General features: G+C 51.8%; 1 protein-coding gene across 7 annotated transcripts in view; it reads right to left on the reverse strand.

Annotated features, from left to right (window-relative positions):
• Nucleotides 1-22961, reverse strand: part of SCAPER (S-phase cyclin A associated protein in the ER) — a 439677-nt gene that overhangs the window by 174140 nt on the left and 242576 nt on the right. The gene's annotated exons all lie outside the window — the stretch shown is intronic.

Genomic DNA, 22961 nt, shown 5'->3' on the forward strand with positions numbered 1-22961 from the left:
AGAGAGAGAGCTCTTACCTGCTGGGTCGCTGCCCACAGCAGGAGGGGCTGGGCCAGGCTGGAGCTGGGAGCTGGGAGCTGGGGATGAATCCCAGGCTCCCAAATGAGTGGCAGGAATCCAACTGCTTGAGCCATCACCACTCCCTGCTAGGGTCTGCATTAGCAGGAAGCTACAGTCAGGAGCCAGAGCTGGGTATAGAAGCCAGGCCCTCCCATATGGGATGTGGGCACCTTCATGAGCGTCTTGACCACTAGCTAAATGCTGGTTTCTGGTTTTCTTTCTTTAAATCAAAATTGAAATTCTGTATCTCAGAACTCTATCCTGCGAGAGAAGCCTAAATCCAAGGTGGTACACATATGGGGATATCTACAGACATATGCAGAAGGCAAAAATCTCCAAAACAATCTAAACCAATGTTCAGCAACAGGGAAACAAATGGTTGGGTAAGTTACTGGCACAACTGCTCCAGGGAATACTAGGCAGTCTTTTTTTTTATTTTTATTTTTTGACAGGCAGAGTTAGACACAGTGAGAGAGAGAGACAGAGAGAAAGGTCTCCCTTTTTCCATTGGTTCACCCCCGCCAAATGGTCGCTACGGCCAGTGCACTGTGCTGATCCGAAGCCAGGAGCCAGGTGCTTCCTCCCGGTCTCCCATGCGGGTGCAGGGCCCAAGCACTTGGGCCATCCTCCACTGCACTCCCGGGCCACAGCAGAGAGCTGGACTGGAAGAGGAGCAACCGGGACAGAATCCGGTGCCCCGACTGGGACTAGAACCCGGTGTGCCGGCGCCACAGGCAGAGGATTAGCCTAGTGAGCCGCGGGCATGCAGTCTTTAAAAACAATTCCAAGGGAAAAGTAAAAGAGAAACTTCCTTTTCATTGCATTCTGTCTTGAATGGTGTACTTTTTAAAATCATGTGCAGCCAATTTTTTAAAATAAAATATAAAAACCCAAGTAATTAAAAAAGAATTAAAGATCCACACTGTAGACATGGAATAATTGTCACAGTGTGCTGCTTAGTGAGAAGAAATACACATGTATTGACAGGTTGGTCTGAAATGAGGAGACATGATGACACGAGTGTGTGTCAGTGTGTATGAGTGTGACTGTGTGTGTGTGTGACTCTGTGTGTGTGTGTGTGACTGTGTGTGTGTGTGAGTGTACACAGATACTGCCTGGGCGGACACACTCGGAACTTCCGGCAGCTGTTCCGGCTGAGCCGGGGAACTGAGAGGGCTGGCGCTTGCTCTGCTTCCACCCTTCCGAGCCGCTCCGTTTTCCTCATGAGGCACATGCATGCGCTGGAGTAGTCAAGACGACTTTGAAGGGGCTGTGCCAACCTGAAGTCCCCCAAACAGGAGTTGCCACGTGAGCCACAGTGCCTTCACGTGACAGAATGCAACTGCGACTGCCGAATCACGGGGAACCGTGTGCATGCCACTTCCTCCACACAGGTGTCCCTCAGAGGCGACACTGAGGAATCACACACATTCACTCACATACTTTGTCTGAAGCATGTACGAAGCTCTCAGTGGGCAGCAGCTGCTGCCGTCAGCCCAGGGCAGTGCAGGGCCCGCCCAGGCCGCTGGCAGAGGACCCGGTGCCAGCGACTCCCGCGCACTGCAGACTCCTTCGGATCTGCTCTTTCTACCCTGCCCCCGGCTGATGGCGTATTTTTGTCTTCTTTAGGGAAAATCAATTAACGATATTAGCCTCCTTGTCCACCAGTGACGGACGCCACAGAGATTCCTCCTGGCCGCCCCAAGACATGTGAGAGGACTTCCCGGCTCCTTGACGTGCCAGTTAGCCAGAGAATTACTGCCCACTCCTATAAATGACTCGACATACTTCTTGTCGTAAACACAGTGACAGCTCCCGAAATCAATCTTTCCTGACCTTATTGATTAGGACACTTAGAAATAATGAGACTTCACTGGCGGCAGAGTAATGCTTAGAAAAAGAAAAAAATACTCCAAGGAGGGCTTGCCTATTAACACCGCCAAATTTATCTTCCCATCGCCCTTTTCCTATTGCAGACAGCCTCCTACAGACACGGGCGGGAGAGTCCATCCTCAGGCGCTGTTTCTTAATTGATGCTGGGCACATTTTTAAAATTAGCAAAATAAATAGATTTAAAAGCAATTTTGGATCACTGTCTTCCTCACCTGTAAGATCTAACTTCTAAAGGAGGAAACACTGCTTTCCGCCGAGAGTGACGAGGATAAAAGCTACCTAGGAAAATTCTAGAAGGGAGAAGCTCTGACAAGTGTTTTACTCACGGGAATACCTTCTGCTTCTATGATCTTGCTTGGAATCTAACTCAGCCTACTTCTCAGGTCATCAATACAGAAACTGTGGCCCCGGAAGGGGGAGCAACCTGCCTAGGGGTACACCTGTACACCTGAGCAGGACTTGGGCCAGAGGCAGCACTCCTGGAGAGGATTTCACAGCGTTCCTGAAGTGCGCCGTACAGGCAGAGCGCAGCTGGTTAGAGGAAAAGCAAGAACAATCTCACTTCTTTCACACTTGAGGCAGGTCTCCTGGGAGCGAGGACGCGGCGAGGAAGCACAACCACGCTTTATTTAAAACACAGGCGTGTCACGTGGCGCAGGCGCTGCAGGAGCTCTGCCCGCGGCTCCACGCGGACACTCTCCTGGCGGGACGCCTCTTGCTGCGTGTGCTCAGGCTTCAGGGGACACACTCGTCTCCCGGTACATGGGTCACTAGCCGATGTGTATACAGAGAAGAAGCATAGAGTCCAAACTCAACTTGTAAAATGTCAGCATCACACGCCGACACGTTGAAAAATGCACCGAGAAAGGGAACTAATAAGCTACTCTGTACACAACGTGGTACTAACAAGCACACTCAGTATCTTCATGTTTTTAAGCACTTTGCACTCTAATATGCGTGTCTACGACTTACACGCGCATTTTATTGTGTTTTAGTGCAATTTAGGAAATTGGCCAGGGCTTTAAGGTTGACGGGGTGGGGGTGTATTTTTCCTCATTTACAATGACAGGAAGTGGGCTCCCGGTTAGCACACTCACACAGAATGGATTCGGGAACTGGTTACCGATGCTGACAGGGAGGCCTTCCGCGTAGGCGCTGTGCTGGCGACAGCTGACACAGCACTGTGGCGTGCTCTGCGGACACGGGGCACTGCGCGCGGCCTCTGGCTCCCAGCAGTGGGGAAATCTAGAAAGTGGCTGTTACCCGCTCACTTTACTGCAGTGGATTTTTTTTTTAAGATTTATTTTATTTATTTGAAAGTCAGAGTTACACAGAGAGAGAAGGAGAGGTGGAGAGGTGGAGAAGTGGAGAAGTGGAGAGGCAGAGAGGCATGCTGGGGGGGGGGGCGTCTTCCATCCACTGATTCACTCCCCAATTGGCCACAACGGCCAGAGCTGTGCCAATCTGAAGCTGGTCTCCCACATGGGTGCAGGGGCTCAAGCACTTGCCATCTTCCACTGCTTTCCCAGGCCACAGCAGAGAGCTGGATCAGAAGTGGAACAGCCGGGACTAGAACCGGTGCCCATATGGGATGCCAGCACTGCAGGCGGTGGCTTTACCCGCTATGCCACAGCACTGGCCCCTGGAATGGATTCTTCGTAGTGCCATGCCTGTCTCTCTTACCTTCTTATAGACTCTCATTCAAAATCCAGCGTTGATGCTATTAACTGCGAGAACCTAGGCCATACGTCTGTGCTGGAGCTGCAAGGGAGGCTGGAGAAAAAGACTTCTGGGTTTCTATCTTGAGAAATCTTACAGTCATAAGGTAGAGAGTTCCCTAATGCCACAAATGACGTGATCTCTAACTCACAACCTCGAATCAGGCTTCTTCTACGACACCCAAACCACAAGCAATGAAAGAAAAAACAAGCACACTGAATTTATCAAAATTAAGATAAATATACCTCAATGACATCATCAAGCAAGTGAGAGGTGGGGGTCTGGCACAGTGATTAAGATGCCACTGGGGACCAGTGCTGCGACTCACGAGGCTAATCCTCTGCCTGCAGCACTGGCACACCAGGTTCTAGTCCCGGTCGGGGCGCTGGATTCTGTCCCGGTTGCCCCTCTTCCAGGCCAGCTCTCTGCTGTGGCCCGGGAGTGCAGTGGAGGATGGCCCAAGTGCTTGGGCCCTGCACCCCATGGGAGACCAGGAGAAGCACCTGGCTCCTGGCTTCAGATTGGCGCAGTGCACCGGCTGCAGCAGCCATTTGGGGAGTGAACCAATGGAAGGAAGACCTTTCTCTCTGTCTCTCTCTCTCACTAACTCTGCCTGTCAAAACAAAAAAAAAATGCCACTGGGAACATCTGCATCCAGTATTGGAGTACCTCCACTCCAATCTCAGCTTCCTACTAATGCACGTTAGGAGGCAGGAGGTGACGGACCAAGAGGCTGAGGCTCTGCACCGTGTGGGAGACATGGATGGAGTTCCTGGCTCCTGGCTTCAGCCTGGCCCAGCCCTGGATGTTGTGGGCATTTGCAGAGTGAACCAGCAGACAGGAAATATCTGTCTCTCTGCCTTTCAAATAAATTAAATAAATAATTTTTTTAAATAAAGAAATTGAAAAGACAACCCAGAGAAGTACCTGCAGACTGCACTGCTGATGAGGGATTTATATCCAGAACACATAAAGGACTCTGACAACTCCAGAAACAGAACACGATACAAAATCTGCTTTAAAAATGGGTAAGAGATTCAAGCAGACACTTCTCTAAAGACACACAAGTGGTCAACACGCACATGAAAGATGTGCGGTCACACGGGGCTGGCACTGCGGCACAGGGGCTTAAGCCGCTGCCTGGGACGCCAGCGTCCCACACTGCAGTGCTGGTTCAAGTCCTGGCTGCTCTGCTACCAATCCAGTCGCTGCAATGCACCTGAGAAGGCCGTGGAAGATGCCCCAAGTACTGGAGCCCTTGCCACTCATGCGTGAGACTCACATGGAGTTCTTGGCTCCTGGCTCCAGCCTGCTCCAGACCTGGCCATTGGGGAGTGAGCCAGTGGATGCAAGTTCTCTCTTTTTCTCTGGCTTTCAAACAAACAAATCTTAAAAGACAGATGCTCAGTATCATTAATCATCAGGGAAACGTAAGTCAAAACCATGTGACGGATCACTTTACATCTACTTGGATGGCTGTATTTTTAAAGACAGTAGCTTACAGGGAGGTGGAGCAACGGGACTCTTCAGTCAACTGGGAAGAAGTACCTGCAACTCAGAGACTCCGCCCCGAGACACAGCCACACACAAACAGGTACCTGAATGTTCACGGCAGCATTTTAGTAATCACTAAAAAACGAGAACACCTCCATCATCAAAATAATATGTACACACAACAAAGCATTATCTGGCAATAAACAGGACTGTAGTACCAAAATGCAGGACGCAGACGGGCCTGGGAACTCAGGCCAGTGCCAGGAGCCAGTCATCAGAGAACACAGAGGTGACTGCTGACGGAACAGGCGGTCTCCACGCCTAGAAGCTTCCTGGTGGCTCAGTGTGCGCCCGTTCACGGCACAGAGCTTGTTTTTGGAGTGACGCCCGCCTGCTAACACTCACTGTGGTGGGGCTTCGCAAACCTCTGCACCGCGTGCTTCAGACTGGCGCCTTACATGGCACATGCATTTTCCCGAATGTCATTCAGGGAATGAAGGGCCGGAGAAACCACATCTTTTTTTTTTTTTTTTTTTTTTTTTTGACAGGCAGAGTGGACAGTGAGAGAGAGAGACAGAGAGAAAGGTCTTCCTTTGCCGTTGGTTCACCCTCCAATGGCCGCCGCGGCCGGCACGCTGCGGCCGGCGCACCGCGCTGATCCGATGGCAGGAGCCAGGAGCCAGGTGCTTTTCCTGGTCTCCCATGGGGTGCAGGGCCCAAGCACCTGGGCCATCCTCCACTGCACTCCCTGGCCACAGCAGAGGGCTGGCCTGGAAGAGGGGCAACCGGGACAGAATCCGGCTCCCCGACCGGGACTAGAACCCGGTGTGCCGGCGCCGCTAGGCGGAGGATTAGCCTAGTGAGCCGCGGCGCCGGCCGAAACCACATCTTAAAAAGTGCCTCCATTTGGGGAGGCAGCCCGACTTCCCATAAAAGCAGCCTCACTCACGGGAAACCGAAACTTACAACGGAACAGCGTGCCAGCCTTCACCATATAAGGAAACCTCTGGGTCCGAACCAATCAGGAACCGCGTTTGATCAGGAAATACCAGAGGTGACCCTAGCCAATCCACTGTTACCCTGCACCCCTCGATGATGTGACCCTGCTTTAAAAGAGGCTCCTGAGCATGGTTGGGGCCTTCCTCTGCCCTCCGCTGCGTGGTTGGTTAGACGGGGTCTCTGCCGCGGCTTCTACTTCCGAAATAAACCTTGCTTTTGCGTTTTGGTGTGTTCGAGTTTCTGGCGGCATTTGGGGATCCAACGATCTGGGTACAACAGGACGACACATACAGTGGATCCCGATCGACCGAACAACGGATGGTTTGCGTATCGGCTGATGACTGACACCCACCTTCGCTACTTCATCCTAGGATTTACTGCATCTCACGTCACTGACTTCACTACCCTGAGATTCTGTTTGTGTAAGAAGGGCAGGGCCCGTAACCTGCCGACCAATTCCTAGAAGGACAAGTTAGTGCCCTGGTAACCGTCAGGTTACCCTGCGCCCGCCTTCAGCTGTCCTCGCTCTCTGTGACGCGCTGATGGGCACTGTGGGCAATGGCGACTCCCTAGGGTGGCTCCTGTGCTCCTGACAGAAACAGCCCTCAGCAGCTTCCTTGCCAAGGGCACGGGAAGACATCCCAGGCCCAGCCTGACCACTGCGCTAGAGATGCAGCTGTTTCTCCAATGCGCTTGGTCCACTTAGAGGAGCCAGGTGGGCACTGCTTCTAGGCCTTCATCAGGTGGTTTCTTAGAAAGGGAGTAAGAGAGCAACTCCACCACCGGAAGTCGATCAGAGCAACTGGGGCTAGGCTAGGCCTCCCGATGTCAATAGCCAGGATCCTGACAACGCACACGAGAGGACGATACTCAGACATTCGGAAAACAGACGCCACGGGACTGGGATGCAAGGAGACGGGCGGTAAGGACGGGAGCCCCGCGACGACCCTGGTGTCTTACAGTCTCTGGAGAAGGGAAGGAGATGCAGAGCAGAGCACACCGGGCTCACTGAGCGGAGGAGCTGCACGGAACATGTGGGACAAGACACCCGCACCAGAAAAGGAGCAACGTACAGGAATTAACTCAAGAGATTCGCACGGGCTCCCACTTAACTCCACTGCTGACTCCCAAGCAGTGCGTGACGGGATGAAACCCCACAAGATGAGGCAAAAACTGACACCAAGAAATTCCCAGGGCAGACGCTCGGCGTAGCAGTGGGGATGCCATCAGGACGCCTGTGTCCCGTATCAGAGTCCCTGGGTCCAAGTCCCAGCTCCGCTCCTGGTTCCCACCTCCTGCTGAGGCTCCTGGGAGTGAGCAGGTGATAGAGCAGGTGCTGGGAACTTTGCCTCTCACAAGGGGGACCTGGACTGAGTTCCCAACTTGTGACTTTGGCTTGTCCAGCCTCAGCTACTGCAGGCATTTGGTGAATGAACCAGCAGCTGGGGACTCTTCTGTCTGTCTCTACCTTTCTCTCTCTCTGCCTCTCAAATAACAATAAAAAATTCCCACAACTCACACAGGGTGGAGAGAAACAGGCTCTGATCAGCCAGGGTACACTCCTATATATATGATAGGCAGAGTTAGAGAGAGAGGGAGAGACAGAGAGAGAGAGAGAGATCTTCCATCTGCTGGTTCACTCCCCAGATGGCCACAATGGTCAGAGTTATGTTGATCCGAAGCCAGGAGCTTCTTCCTGTCTCCCACACAGGTGCATGGGTCCCAAGCACTTGGGTCATCTTCCACTGCTTTCCCAGGCCATAGCAGAGAGCTGGATCAGAAGTGGAGCAGCAGGGTCTCGAAATGGCACCCATATGGGATGCTGGCACTGCAAGTGGTGGCTTTACCCACTACGCCACAGCACTGGCCCCAGAATAAACTTTTAAAACAAGTCCCTAAGTATAGAGTGCTACCTGCCAGCAGGTTTAGCATCCTCCTTGGAAAAAAAATCTCCACACCAAGATCCACTCCATCCAAGGCAGGTGGGAGAAATAAAGTACAAATAATGTAAAGTACAAATGACGAACATATACAACCAAGATATTTTATTACAGATTATCTGTTTATTTTTCAATTAAAATATTAACTAAGAAACCCTTCAAATACACTAAAATACAGACGCTATTGCTTCTCAGCCTTTTGGCTAAGATCAAGTGTAAAATATAGAGACTAAAGCCAAAATCTATGTACCTACCGAGTTGAACATCTGTTTTTCAGCTTTTGTTTTTTAAAGAAACAGAACAGAGCAAACAGAATTAACACGCTCTTGCCCACCTTATCCACTTTCCTACCCTTCTGAGAGGTAACTACAGTCTTCAAGTGGTATTTTTCCCTACTGGTATTTTAATATTTGTATCTCTCACACACACACGGGCGCACATACACACAAATACTTTTAGGAAGTACAGCATTTGAGTATTTTAAAGGTTACATACATCCAGCAAACTGCATGTTGATTTTTGCACTATTCCCTTTTTGCTTACAATTGTGTGTGTGTGTGTGTGTAAGTAAATGATGAAAGAATACCTAAGAAAAACACTTAAGCTTTCAGACTGCAGCTTGATGACATGTCGCAAAATAAATGTATTCTTTACCCTCGTTGATCTTAAATGCCAGAACCTAAGCTCCGTGACTTAAAAGAATCGGTATTATTTCCCATCACCACCTAGAAAGGTGCTCGCCATCTAGCAAGGCCTCTGGCAGCAGAGGGCTGTTCACCAATGCTTCTTAAATGAATGAAGCAAGTACTCTATCCACAGTATTCTATCACACGAGACACTGCCGCCCCCCCTGCCATCAACAGGAGGCGGCTTCCGAGTTTCCGCTATTCACCTGGCAGTGTGCACGCCTCCACTGCGGTCTCTTTACCTTCAGGGGCATCTCTAAAATGCAAACCTAGAAACAGAATCTTTTTAAGGTCAAATAGGAAACACACAGTTTCAGCTCTATTATATCCTTCCTACCTGCCCTTCAAACCAATGGTCACTGGCAGGCAGGAATTATTTTGGTAAATGGATCCTATAATCAGGAACACTGCTTTATTCTCTTAGGAATTTGTAGACTTCGGGTTTTCAAGGTAGACAAGCACTTTATGGGCACATACAGGCACTCCCGCTTCTGTCCTGCCTATGTTTTACTCAAGCATGACGTTCAAAATACTTAGCCACATACCCCACAGCATCAACCACTCAGGATGCAGTGTGGGCTTTAAACACCTCATGTGTTCGGCAGATCCCTGACCCCGCGTTGGCATCCACTGTGGGCTGGGCTTAACTTCCTCATACGAGAAGCTGGGCTTAGGCACCTTGGATATAGTTTCCAGTCCTCCACCTCCTTCCAGTGCCACACCGTCGTCACTCCAGATACTGCCTTATGTGACTGCGTGCTGGTGACAGCCTCCCTAGGGGACGGCGAGGTACACCCTGATCCCTGCATGGATGCACAGATGTGCCAGAGGGGCCCGCCCAGTCCTGCCACTGCTCCACAGAGCTCATGTCTGCTGTAAACCCAGCAATGCCAACTCCTTGGGGGACGCCTGCTTGGGACATGCCCCGGGCCCCAATCCACAGACTCGCTCTCTCACTCGCCACGTGTGGGTTGAGTGTGTGGGTCCCAGGTGGTGCCCTCCTTTCCCCCAGCCCTGCACGGTGGGCTGCCCCCAGCCCTCTGGGTCTGTAATACGTTGCCTCTGTACTTCCACCTCTGTGTCTCACCTGACTGCCACACCTGAGCCTCACTCTCCTCCCGGCTACTTTGGAATGAATGGACCAGACACAGGTCAGACAAGAGCCATGAGGCTGTCTGCCCATATAAACATGTGTGCTGTGAGATGGATCCCTGGCCGCAGGGAAGGCCAGGACCCACCTCACCCCCGTCCACTGCTTAGACCTCCCCATCCCCCACCCCCACCCCCTGCCACCTGCTGGCGCCTGGGGGCAGGGCTGGGCCAGAGGGTAGTAGGTGAGGAACTGCAGAGCAGGACCTGGGGACAGCACATCGAAGTGTTACAATGCTTCTTGCTGGCTTGTGGTGACCAACTTTTTCCAGGTTCTTCACAAAATTAAACTTTCAAAATTGTTAAAAATTAGGGTTGGGTGTTGAATTTTCATTTTTGCCTTTTGTAGATGTTTCAATTGATCATATAGCTTTTCTCATTTAGTTTTTTTTTTTTTTTTTTTTAAGGATGGCTCATTGTATCTTACTTTTAGATATTTTATCATTCTTTCATTCTTGGTCATGTTGGTTCTGTGCTGACACGGGTCAGTCTCCTCTGCTGTTCACAGGGTTCCGGAGAGCTCAGAGTGGCTGTGCGGCTGGCCGGGGTGTGAGTGCAGGCCCCCGACCGCAGATCCTGCATGCTGCATTCTATTGCACCCACACCTGCCTCCCGCCTCCCGAGGCCAGAGCATCATGTGGACTAGCTAAGTACGTCTGCTGGTTTATGAGCCACACACTTCTTTGGGATGTGTCAAAATCTTGCATTTTCCCAAGGGGGCCACTGAAGCCCAGAGCAATGCACTAACCTGGGCAGGGCCCCGCAGTCACGGCCGGGAACTCTCGCGTCTGCTTCCCTGAACCCTACCCCCTCGCAGCGACGCTCCTGCTCCGACCCACGCCACCACTTTCGAAACCCTAATCCTGCTCCAGTTCTTCTAAGGCAGAGCCTCTTAACTGCCCATTTAAGAATCTGTAATGTCAGAGAACGGGGAGCTCCCAGGGTTCGGAGCGCTCCTATACCCAGTGACAGACATACTGTTAAGGCTACAGGCGTGCTTTACTTCAAAAACAGAAAACATGTGCACCGCTTTTCCTCACGGGATCTACGCTTGCGTGACCCAGAAGTGTGCTCTACACAGTCTGTCACTAGGGAAGAAGCACTTTCCAGCCCTCTCGCTAACACACAAAGCACCTGCCACAGAACCTAGTAATTTAACGCAGGCAGCCCCCATCAAGCTCCACACACAGGTACGAGCGATCTGTCATTGTGGCATCACCAGTTCCGAGAATCCAGATGTATATAAATGGGGCGGGAAAGAGGACGGGAAGTGAAGCCCTGCGGTGTCACCGTGGGGCTGAGAGGCCTCCGACACGGGCCTCGTTAGTCACGGACTTATTTTCGATGGTGACAGCGATGTACTCAACACAAGGGGCTTTGCCGGTGAAGAGCTCCGGCGCTTTCATGATTCCCCCGTGGCACCGTCGCTGTCAGTAACGCCAAGGAGATGAACCGACGCACGGCCGCACGCCTTGCAAGCAGCGTTTTCATGAAATTCTTGCTGAACGCAGTAACTGACGCGCTTTGCTGACAACTGTCTTACCTCCTTTATAAATTAACTCTGCTCAAGGGATACTATTAGGATGGTCCTTTGCACAGGTATATAAAACTTCAGAGTGTAGAAATTCATGCTCTTTCTCACGAAATTGTCAGATCAGTAAGACAGACACTGGAGGGAAGTGTGCTACTGTATTTTAGCTCTGAGGAGCCCCCCCAACATTGTTTTAGGGGAACATGGTTTCGGTGTGCAGGTATCGCCCAGTTACGTGAGAGTGAACTTATCTCTCATCTGTCATGCCAAGATTTCTCAAGAAATGCCACAGTCCCTGTACTTGTAAGATAAAATAAATAAATAACTACCAAAAAAATAAAAATAAAAAGTGTGGCTGAGATTTAAAACGTGAACTCGGGTCTAAGCAGTGCACAGTGGTGAGGATACTTCTCTGAATGAGCACATGTATCCTTGGCCAAGACAGACTCCATTCTCTTCTTTTAAAGTATTTATTAATTTATCTATCTATTTATTTTAATTTATTCAGGAGAGCAGGCGTGGAGGGTAGGGGCACAAGGAGAGAGACAGCCAAGTCTGAAGCCAGAGGAAGAGAGAGAGGTCCCATTCGCTGGCTCACTGCCCACACGCCCACAGTGGCTGGGGCTGGGCAGGGACACAACAGCCATCACCTGCCGCCTCCCAGGGCACTGCTGGGAAGCTGGGATCTGGAGCCGGAGCTGGGACTTGAACTCACACACTCCAGTGTGGGACGTGGGCATCCTAACGCGAAGTCAAATACCTGCCCCAAACCTCATTCTCTTTACAGCTCACTTGTGCACATGTGACACTTCTCTAAGTAGAAGATGGCATATGTCTTCCAGTATCTGATCTTCAGTTACACAAAGGGCTAACTGGCCTGGAACAGCCACATCCTAAAATTCTGATGCTATTTACAGATTTTCATATTCTTCTATCCTACTATTTATTTATTATTTTTAAAGTACGCTTTAGGGCCAGTATTTGGCACAGCGTGTTAAACCACCACCTGCACTGACTGCACCCCATATTGGAGCGCTGGCCCAGATCCCAACTATTCCAATCCAGCTCCCTGCTAATGCTCCTGGGAAAGCAGCAGAGGGTGGCCCAACTACCTGGGCCCCTGCACCCATGTGGGAGACCCAGATGGACTTCCAGGTTCCTGGCTTCAGCCTGGCCTAGCCCTGGCCCCTGCAGCCATTTGGTAAGTGAATAGCGGATGGAAGACCTTGCTTTTTCTGTCTGTCTCTCTAACTCTGCCTTTCAAATAACAATAACTCCTAAAAAAATGTAAACCAAAATAACCAAAAGAAAGTAAAAATACTACTGAAGAAAAGTAACAGATGTTTTCAAGTACACTTGAACAAACCAGGCCTGGTGTTCAGAATACACAGAGCATCCACGGCCATACCACCCTGAACTCGCTCCACCTCCTCAGAATATACAGAGAATTCCGACAGGCCAGTGGGAAAATAGACGGAGATTTGAACACACATGTCACAAGAGAGGAAATCCAGACAGCGACATGAAAAGGTGCCCAAGCCTTTCTCCTACTGATAAAAGCAAGCTGCCGTGACTCCTCATGGGGTTAGCATACAAGGAGAAGGTCTGACACCATCCAAGGTTGGAAGGGAAGGGAGCAACAGGAAAAAAATGTGTGATCCTGCCGGAAGGCGTGTGAACAGGCACGGCTTTCTAGAAAACCGCCGAGCATTCTAAGAGATAACACTCCCCAGAGGAGCTTCTGCAGGGGGACCCGGCACACGCGGAGCAGCGCGTTCTTCATGAAACCAATCTGGCGTTCATCCACGGTGGGAGGGGTAGATACCGCTGCCGTGAATTCACACGGTGGCCCACACAATGCAGCAATGGGGACTTTGGATGGAAGCGAGGCACCAAAATACTGCCAGTAGGATTCATTCATATAAAGTTCAAAAACAGACATGTGGCCGGCACCGCAGCTCACTAGGCTAATCTTCTACCTGCGGCGCCGGCACCCTGGGTTCTAGTCCCGGTCAGGGCGCCGGATTCTGTCCCAGTTGCCCCTCTTCCAGTCCAGCTCTCTGCTGTGGCCCGGGAGTGCAGTGGAGGATGGCCCAAGTGCTTGGGCCCTGCACCCCATGGGAGACCAGGAGAAGCACCTGGCTCCTGCCATCGGATCAGCGCAGTGCGCCGGCCGTGGTGGCCATCTGGGGGTGAACCAATGGAAAAGGAAGACCTTTCTCTCTGCCTGACTCTCTAACTCTGCCTGTCAAAAACAAAAACAAAAACAAAAACAAAAAAACAAAAAAAAAACCCAGACATGTTTAAACGGCTGTACATTGTTTAGGTGATAAAACTATGAAGAAAAGGAGGTGGTTTCCAAAAAGTCCGCATGGCAGGCGTCCTGCTGTGAAGAGAAGTGAAATAGCGGGGAGAGCAGGATGTTCCGCATCTCCAGAAGCTGGCCACGGGGCTCTCGTCTTGCGATTCACTATTCTCTGCAAGTGTGTCCTACGTAAATGTCTATGCACGCTATTACACAACTCAAGAGGTTTCTTATTCTTAATCTTTATTTACTTTTCATTTATTTGAAAGGCTTGGGGAAGAGAAAGAGACGGAGATCTTCTGCTCGCTAGTTCCCTTCCCCAAGGCCCCCAAGGAAGTCAGGAGCCGGGAACTCACCCCCAGCCTCCAAAGGAGCGGCAGGGACTCAAGCACTCGTGCTGCACCTGCTGCCTCCCAGAGCGTACGTCAGCAGGAAGCTGGACTGGAAGTGGGTTTGTGGGACTTGACTCCAGACTCCGCCATGTGATGCCGGCGTGCCAAGCTGCCCCGAACGCCTGCCCCAAGGCAGGAGGTTTTAAGAAGAGTTTTCTAAATGGCCCACAGAGCTAATTCGCATTACCATCAAAGAAAGTGTGACAAACTGTGTGGAAAATGCTCCTGTGTATGACAAACGTATTGGCTTTCCACAAGGAAGCCACCGGGAGCGACTGAGTAAACGGCGCGTTTTTAAGCAAGGCCTGTCTCACTTTGTGAATCTGAAAATACTACCAGCTCTTTTGGAATCATCGCTGACTATGTTTTTCTAACCGAGGAGTAACTAACACACAACAAAACGCACAGAGTTAAGACTCAGTCTGATGAATTCTGACCACCGCATCCCATCACCTCCCACAGGCACAGAGCACCTGCACCTCCCGGGAAAGTTCCCTGAGACTCTCTCCGGGTAATTCTCCCCCCTCAGCACTTCTTTTTTTGCTCTTTTTTTAAAAAAATGTAAACCATGGACAGTCCACAGCCCTGGCAGACTTTTGGAGTATCAACTCAGCTGCTTCCTGGGCGGGGCTTGCAGGGTGACTGGCGGCTGCAGAAGGTCTCAGCAGCATTTCCTCCTGCTTTGGGCTGCCATACCCTTGTCCCTGTCTGACAAACTCTGGGCGTGGGAGAAGCCATTTCCGTGTGTTTGCCGGTTGCCATGGGGAAAACAACCACGTAAAGTGAAACACGGGAGGAGATCATAAGCGAGTCCCGGTGTTGGACACTTTCTAGTTCTGCTGGCTGAGCGAGTCCAGCTGAAAAGAGGAGCAAAGCCACACAAGACGCCAGGGTCTGGAGGACGCGCAGTGGCGAGCAGGCCCCGAACACAATTCTCCAAATCCAGAGGGCTGAGAAGGCTCCAGGGCTGAGGGATGTCTGTTCTCGCAGCCAGACAGCCGCAGACAGCCAGCACACAGGGCACGGAGCTGCAGAGGACGGCCGCCCACCTTCCCCCTCCTCCGGTCCCTGCCCCAGCAACTTGACACAGGATGAACCTCACAAACCCCAGGGCAGGGCAAGGTTTGCACCGGGTATTACAAAGCCGCTGGGACCTGACTCTCTCCATTCAGGTCACACTGTGATGCTGCCAGCTACGTGGTCCGCTTATTCAGGTTCAAGAGCTTCACCGCTGAGTCTCTATTTAAATTTGGCAGGCTTCTAGAAAGTCAGGGAGGGCAACTGGACAAACTCCATGTGAATCCATCTGCTCCAACTGTTTACTTACAGTAACGGCACACAAATGTCTCACGTTACTGATAAACCACAGGAAGCCCCTGGGATGCTCTTGCTATCCAAGCTCAGACGCAACGCTCAGCGTCGCAGGCTAACGGAGAGGTCAACGCAAACGCAAACTGCACTCCCCTGAACCCGCAATGGCAGCAGCAGGGAGATGCCTCTGCATACACGAGCCCAGCTGAGGAAACTCGTACCTGCAATAATTAGACAGTTTGCAACAAGAGTCTGCACTTCACCTTGGGTGTCTTCCCAAGCAATTTTATCAAACAAACACACAGAAGAGTCTGAACAGCCTACAGAGTAAGTCTAATCTGAGCACCGTGTAACCAGGATCTGGTCGAGCAAGAGGAGACGAGAAGCACCTGGCGCCTGGCCTGCTCACTCTCCCCAGCCCTTCTGAGCAGACGCTCCTCTGAGCACAGGAAGACACGTTTTGGGTTACACGTGCTGTGTTACCACCCAGGCACCCATCAGAACACAGTGGATGCACTTCTGTCTTTCTTCAATTTCCCATACCTGCAATTTTAATTACATTTAAAATTTAGGTTTTTTTTTTTTTTTTTTTTTTTGGTAGTGGTGGCTTCTTTCTCTAATTGAACAGTATTTTTTAAATCCCTTCATGATGGGGCTGGTGCTGTGGTACAGCAGAGAGGGAGAGACAGAGAGAGAGAGAGAGGAAGGCAGAGAGGAGAAGGGAGGGGGGAGAGAGAGAGAGAGGGAGGGAGAGAGAGAGAGAGAGGAAGGCAGGGAGAGAAGGGAGGGGGAGAGAGAGAGAGAGAGGGAGAGAGAGAGAGAGGAAGGCAGGGAGGAGAAGGGAGGGGGGATAGAGAGAGAGAGAGAAGGAGGGAGAAAGACAGAGAGGAGAAGGGAGGGGGGATAGAGAGAGGGAGAGGGAGAGAGACAGAGAGAGAGGAAGGCAGGGAGGAGAAGGGAGGGGGGAGAGAGAGATCGAGAGAGAGAGAGCTCTTCTTTCTGCTGGTTCACTCTCCAAATGGCTGGAGAGTGATGGCTGAAGCCAGGAGCTTCTTCCGGGTCTCCCACATGGGTGCATGGGTCCATGGACTTGGGCCATCTTCCGCTGCTTTTCCAGGCACACCAACAGGGAGCGAGATCAGAAGTAGGCAGCCAGGACACAAACACACTCATGTGGGATGCTGGTGTTAGTTTGAAACACCTGCACTTGTATCCGGACTTTTTTTTTTTTTTTTTTTTTTTGACAGGCAGAGTGGACAGTGAGAGAGAGAGACAGAGAGAAAGGTCTTCCTTTGCCGTTGGTTCACCCTCCAATGGCTGCCACGGCCGGCGCGCTGCGGCCGGCACACCGCGCTGATCCAATGGCAGGAGCCAGGTGCTTCTCCTGGTCTCCCATGGGGTGCAGGGCCCAAGCACTTGGGCCATCCTCCACTGCACTCCTGGGCCACAGCAGAGAGCTGGCCTGGAAGAGGGGCAACCGGGACAGAATCCGGCGGGCGCCCTGACCGGGACTAGAACCCGGTGTGCCGGTGCTGCAAGGCGGAGGATTAGCCTAGTGAGCCGCGGCGCCGGCCCGCTGGTGTTAGTTTGAATCTTGATTTTAAGCAGAAATGTTGATAGGAGGAATTCTGCTTTTGTTCCCAGTTGCAAAGGTAAAGTTTTCAACATCGGGGCCAGTGCTGTGGTGCAGCAGGTTAACACCCTGGCCTGAAGCGCCGGCATCCCATATGGGCACTGGTTCTAGTCCCGGCTGCTTCACTTCCAATCCAGCTCTCTGCTGTGGCCTGGGAGAGCAGTAGAAGATGGCCCAAGTCCTTGGGGCCCTGCACCCATGTGGAAGACCCAGAAGAAGCTCCTGGCTTCGGACTGGCGCAGCTCCAGCCGTTGCAGCCAAATGGGGAGTGAAGCATCAGATGGAAGACCTCTCTCTCTCTGCCTCTCCTCTCTCTCTGTGTAACTTTAACTTTCACATAAAAATAAATATTTTTTAAAAAAGTTTTCAAGATTTTACCAATAAGTATGATTTTGAGCTGTGAGGGAACTTTCAAAACTTTGAGAAAACTACAACTAAAAGACAAGTCTGGGGCCAGTACACTGGTGTAGCCGGTTAAGCTGCCGCTTGCTATCCCAGGGTCCCACACTCCCCTTCCAAGGCAGCTTCCTGATAACGCACCCGGGAGAGCAGCCGCCGATGGCCCAACTTCATGGAGGCCCAGATGGAGTTCCTGACTCCTGCTCCAGCCTGGCCAGTCCCCGTCACTGTGACCATCTGGGAAGTGAACCAGCAGATGGAAGACCTCTCCCTCGCTGCGCTCTGCCTTTCAGACACAGACCATCACAGCCGACCAGTATCATCACTCGAAGCTGAGCTTACCAAGTGCTTCTGCTGCATCTTTGAGATGATCTTGTGGTTTCTTCCCATTAATAAACTGTGATGACTTTCCAAGGTTAAAGCGACCTTGAGTAACATGAGTAAATTCAAGTTTGCTGTGATATATTATTCTTACTCCATGTTGCACGGTTCTATTTGCTAAAATTTGTTTCAGAATTCTAAATCCAAGTTAATGAACTGATACTTGATTTTATTTAGTTTCACTATGTGTGCCAAATGTGGGTTTTCTTTGTATTTAGCTTGGTCCTCACTGTGTTTCTTCAATCAGTTTTAGAAAGTCCTATGTGAAAGTCACCTCAAAAATTGTTTCTGCCCTCTTTTCTCCTCTCCTCCTAAGCTCTAATTCTACCTAAGTCAGGCGTTTTTCACTAGGTGGGCACTTCATAAAGCTCATGGGAAAACAATTAAAAGATAAGTTTATCTGTTGCAAAACACTTACATCCATGCATACTTTTTTCCTAAAATGTATTTTCCATGAACTTTTTGAAGAGTCCTGTAAATGCATGGATTTTTCTTTTTAGCTCCAAAATACTTATCTCTTCATTCCATTCTTTCCATAACTTTTGAGGCACCCCTCTATGCTTTATCTCTTAGCATCTCTTGTGTATCTCCCCTATCTTTTTCTCTCCATGCTCCGTCTGGGGTCCTATAACCTACTTTCTAATAAAGTGATTCTCTCTCAGCTATTCCATCTGCTGTTAGTTTACCTAGAGTTTTGTTAATTTTGATTACAAAACATTTGGTTCTGGACTCTATCTCAAGTACACTATATACTTCAAAAATTTATTTATTTTTTATTTGTTCAGAAGGCAGAAATACAGAGACAGAAGAAGACAGAGAGGGCCCATCTGCTGGCTGAAGACCCACATGGCTACCACAGCCAGGGCTGAACCAGGCCAAAGCTGGGAGCCAAGAGCTCTGTGTGGGTCTCCCGAGCGGGTGGCAGGGACACAGCACTCGAGTCATCACCTGCCGCCTCCCAGGGTGCACATAAAAGCAGCCGGGATCACAGCAGAGCTTGAAGCAAGGCCTCTGATGGGGGATTCGGAACACGGCCCTTGCTACGCAGACGTCAGGAACTGGTTAGTACCTCCACCCTTGAACGAGTTAGGCTCACTTCCCTGAAGCCCCTACATCCGTTCCTACTCACTTTCGTTCACTCATGTTGCACTGCCCCTTTATGAGCCTAACTGGCCACACATAGAATTTGAAAGTTACTTTGTTGAAATAATTTGTGATGTCGGTTGCTGTTATCTTTCTCCAGAGTAAACTTTCCAACGCTCTGGTTAGGCGCCTGGAGGACCGGCGATTCCGGGTCACTGAAGTCTCCGTGGGGCCTGGGATTCCCAGGTCCCGGATCACCTGAAGCTGGGGCCCTGCCTGCGGACAAGTGGACACTCCCTGCCTGCGCTCTCCTGGCGCAGTCCTTAAAGTGCCCAAATCAAACAGGCGTTTGGCAGAGCCCCTGGCGCTGGCAGTGCCGGAGCCCAGCACTTCCTGCCTGCCAGTTCCGAGACATGGTCAGAGGAGTCACGCAGCCTGCCCTGCATCACCAGCTGTGCCCAGCCGCCAAACGCCACACTTGTCCACCCCGGCCCAGTATCAGCGACTCGGATCCGGTTCATACAGTGCTCAGCCATCGGGGGAAGGGCAGCCTGAGCGCCCGGCTGTGCCACCGCTGCTCTGCCCCGGCTGCTGTCTCCTCCAAGGACCACGGGCTTGGGCTCTCCACCGCTGCCTGGCAGTGACCAAGCCAGCGGTTCCACTTTCTCCTTGTTCTTGCTCACTGCCTGACTGAATTCCGGCCTGGGTTTTGACGGTAGCTCCCCGTCCCTGTAAAACTGGTTAGCAGAAATGGCCGCAGGCCTGGGCTGAAGGCGTCTCCTCCCCCTGCCCTCGAGGACCTGCGCGGCTTCTGCCGGGCTCCTAAGCACACTCCGGAGGCGTCTCCCTGTCTGAACCGAGCCGGCTGTGAGCTCGGGCCACGGATGTGACTCCACACCTGGACGTGGCCCTCCCTGCCCCGCGCCCAGCCGCTTTCCCCACGGCTCCTGAGCACGGGAGCAGGGCAGCGTGCCTGGCTCGTGAAGGAGCAGTGGTTGTGTCTTTGTCTTTACGGAGGGAAACCGGAGACCTCCACCAGGCCTCGTACCCTCGGGGCACTCGCTTCTGTGCCCCTGCCCCACGAGGCGCACAGACCACGACCCAGCCGCCACTCCGCCAGCTGCTCTTGGGGCAGTCAGCTACAAGCACCGCTCCCGAATTCTTCTTCCCTGTAGCCTGGCTATTCTCTACTCTTGCCCCACCCTACCCCAGCACTTTTCGATGCTTTGTCGGTAGTTGGCCAAGTACCCCAGACCAGCATTTGAGGGGTCTCCTAAAGTCGCAGAAGTGGAATTCAAGGATTAAGAACTTCTGAGTCCCCCTCAGACATCTGTAAACAGAAGTGGCTGAGGATTTTATAAAACCATAATCCATGCCACAAAGCTCACACACTTCTCATTTCCATACAGGATCCGTGAACCCCAGCACCCAGAGGAGACCCGGATCATGGAGTGACCGTTCCATCGGGAAGGAGCTCCCGCAGAGCGCTCAGAAGTTCACCTAAGGATGAGGTGTGTTGAAGCCACGTGGGGAAGAATCGGTGGCCCGAAGTCTGCTCGGCGCGAGCCAGGACCTCAGATTCGGCCCTCCCCACTCCACTCCTCAGGGTGGGTGCCCAACCCCCACCCCTCATCACTGCCGGGCCAACTGCAAATCCTTCACCGGTACTCAGCTTTGGCTCTAATGATTCTGTTACTCCAGGCAGTTTTCCAAACAAAAACGGATGGTTATTTACAATGCCTAGGCTGAAATCATAAATACCATCGGCAATTGGACTGAAACGCCAGGAGAGCTCTGCAGAGGGAAGGCTTCACGCAGTCGGTGTGTCTTGGCGAGGTAAAGGGATTTTAGTTCTGGAAGCAGCAAAAGGATCTCATTGTAGGAAAGTCTGAAATCTTAGGTGGTCCTGCACGTATGCTCTGAGGACAGCTTTACAGCAAGATTCCAGACACAGGTCATTTAGACCGGGAGCCAGACGACATTTTTCTCCCCGAAATTATAAGGAATCGGCGGTGTTGCAGTAAACTGCCCCTCTGCGAGCAGAATTACTTGACTTTGGTTTTCATACTGAATACCTTTCTCACACGGACCATTTTACTTTTTCCTCCAAAATTCTGCAAACCCTTCACTCTAAAACAGTACTCACGGCACAAGGCGCACCGAGTGGTGTCCGCACGGTCGCGCCCTTCCACCCAAAGAGGCAGCACCCTTTGCTACTCACAGCAATAAGCAGCATGAGCCCGTTCTGGGAAAGACTGGGGTTTTTCCCAAGGCACATCACACCTCTGAGGACGCCGTGTAGCCCACATCCCGCCGGAGAGGGCTGAGTGACTCGGAAACGCTGACTCTGTACGGCGCCACCGGCTACGCTGCGCTGCTCCTACACGGGAGAGCGTGACGATGCCACACTGCGGCTCAGCGCTGCCCCCCAAAGCTCCTCATTCCCCCGCCTCAGAGCTCAGTGACCCCACGGCAGGGCTCCCGGCCCAGACCACAGCCCCGTCTCAACACCCAGGACACAGCTGGAGCTGCAGCGTGAGGCCCTCACATAAACCGGGGCGGGGCTGGGGGGCACTCCTCACAGCCTCTCGATGCAACCCCGACCAGGGTGCCACTGCTGCCTGACAGCCACTGCTCCCCGGTTCACTGCTGTTCTGGCGTCAGGAGAAGTCCCCTCCAAAAACAAGGGCAAGTACAGCACCGCAGACACACACGGGGTAGTGGAGTCATTTGTCACCCTGCCAGGTGTTACGTGCAGCGGGGAAATCCACACCGGCTCCACCACGCACAGGCAGGGTGCAGGGTGAGTCCCCGGCAGCCGCACTCCTGCAGCCCTGCTCTGCCACTCGAGGGAGCCGCTCCACAGACGCAGTCCACGGCGAGCTGCAGTGCCAGTATGCAGAGTGCGGCTAACTGTACCACCCTTGGACCAGCAGCACTGCTGTCACCAGGGAACTTGTCACGAGATTTACTTATTTATTTGAAAGACACAGTTAGAGAGAGGAGAGAGAGGGAGAGAGAAAGAGCGTCCATCCGTTGGTTCACAGTTCACTTCCATAATGGCTGCAATGGCCACAGCTGGGCCAGTCAGAAGCCAGAAGCCAGGAGCTTCATCTGGGTCTCCCACATGGGTGCAGGGGCCCAAGCACCTGGGCCATCCTCTGCTGCTTTCCCAGGTGCATCAGCAGGGAGCTGGATTGGAAGCGGGGCAGCCGGGACTCGAATCCCTGCTCACATGGGATGCCAGCATCACAGGCAGTGGCTTTAGCTGTTACTCCACAACGATGGCCCCAGCAATCTGAATTCTGGGGACCAATCCCAAATCTACTGGGCCAGAAGTCTGGATGGGGCCCAGCCATCTGTGCCTTCACAAGTCTGCTAGGGAGTCAGACGCAGACCAAGTCAGAGACTGTCTAAACAAATGCTTGCTTATGTGTCTGATTCAGGAATGCTGGGGGAGCCAGTTTTTTCTCTCTCACTTCACCCCTCTCCCCAACAGACTCCCCCTGAAAAACAAACATCCGCTGTCAGGAGAAAGGGTTTAAAAAAACCGTTAACAGGATGAAGCACTTAGCAGACCATGGTAAAAAGGAATGAAAAGCAGCTAAACTAAAAAGGGTGAAAAAATTTACAACCATAATTTTGACTGAAAAAAAATCAACAGAAGCCTATGGTATATTTTATTAAAAAACCTGAATACCATATTATTTGGGGCTGGCATTGTGAAGCCACTGCTTATGATGGCAGCAACCCATACTGGAGCACTGATTTGAGTCCTGGTTGCTCCACTTTCCATCCAGCTCCACGCGAATGCACCTGGGAAGGCAGTGGATGATGGCCTAAGCACTTGGTTCCTGCCACCCGTGTGGGAGACCTGGATGGAGCTCCAAGCTCCTGGCTTCAGACTGGCCCGGCCCTGATGCTGCAGCCACTTTAGCCAATTGATGGGTGGAAAATTGACTCCATCAAGTACACAAGTAAGTAGT

The sequence above is a fragment of the Oryctolagus cuniculus genome, chromosome 12 (assembly GCF_964237555.1).
Source record: "Oryctolagus cuniculus chromosome 12, mOryCun1.1, whole genome shotgun sequence".
Lineage (NCBI taxonomy): Eukaryota > Metazoa > Chordata > Mammalia > Lagomorpha > Leporidae > Oryctolagus > Oryctolagus cuniculus.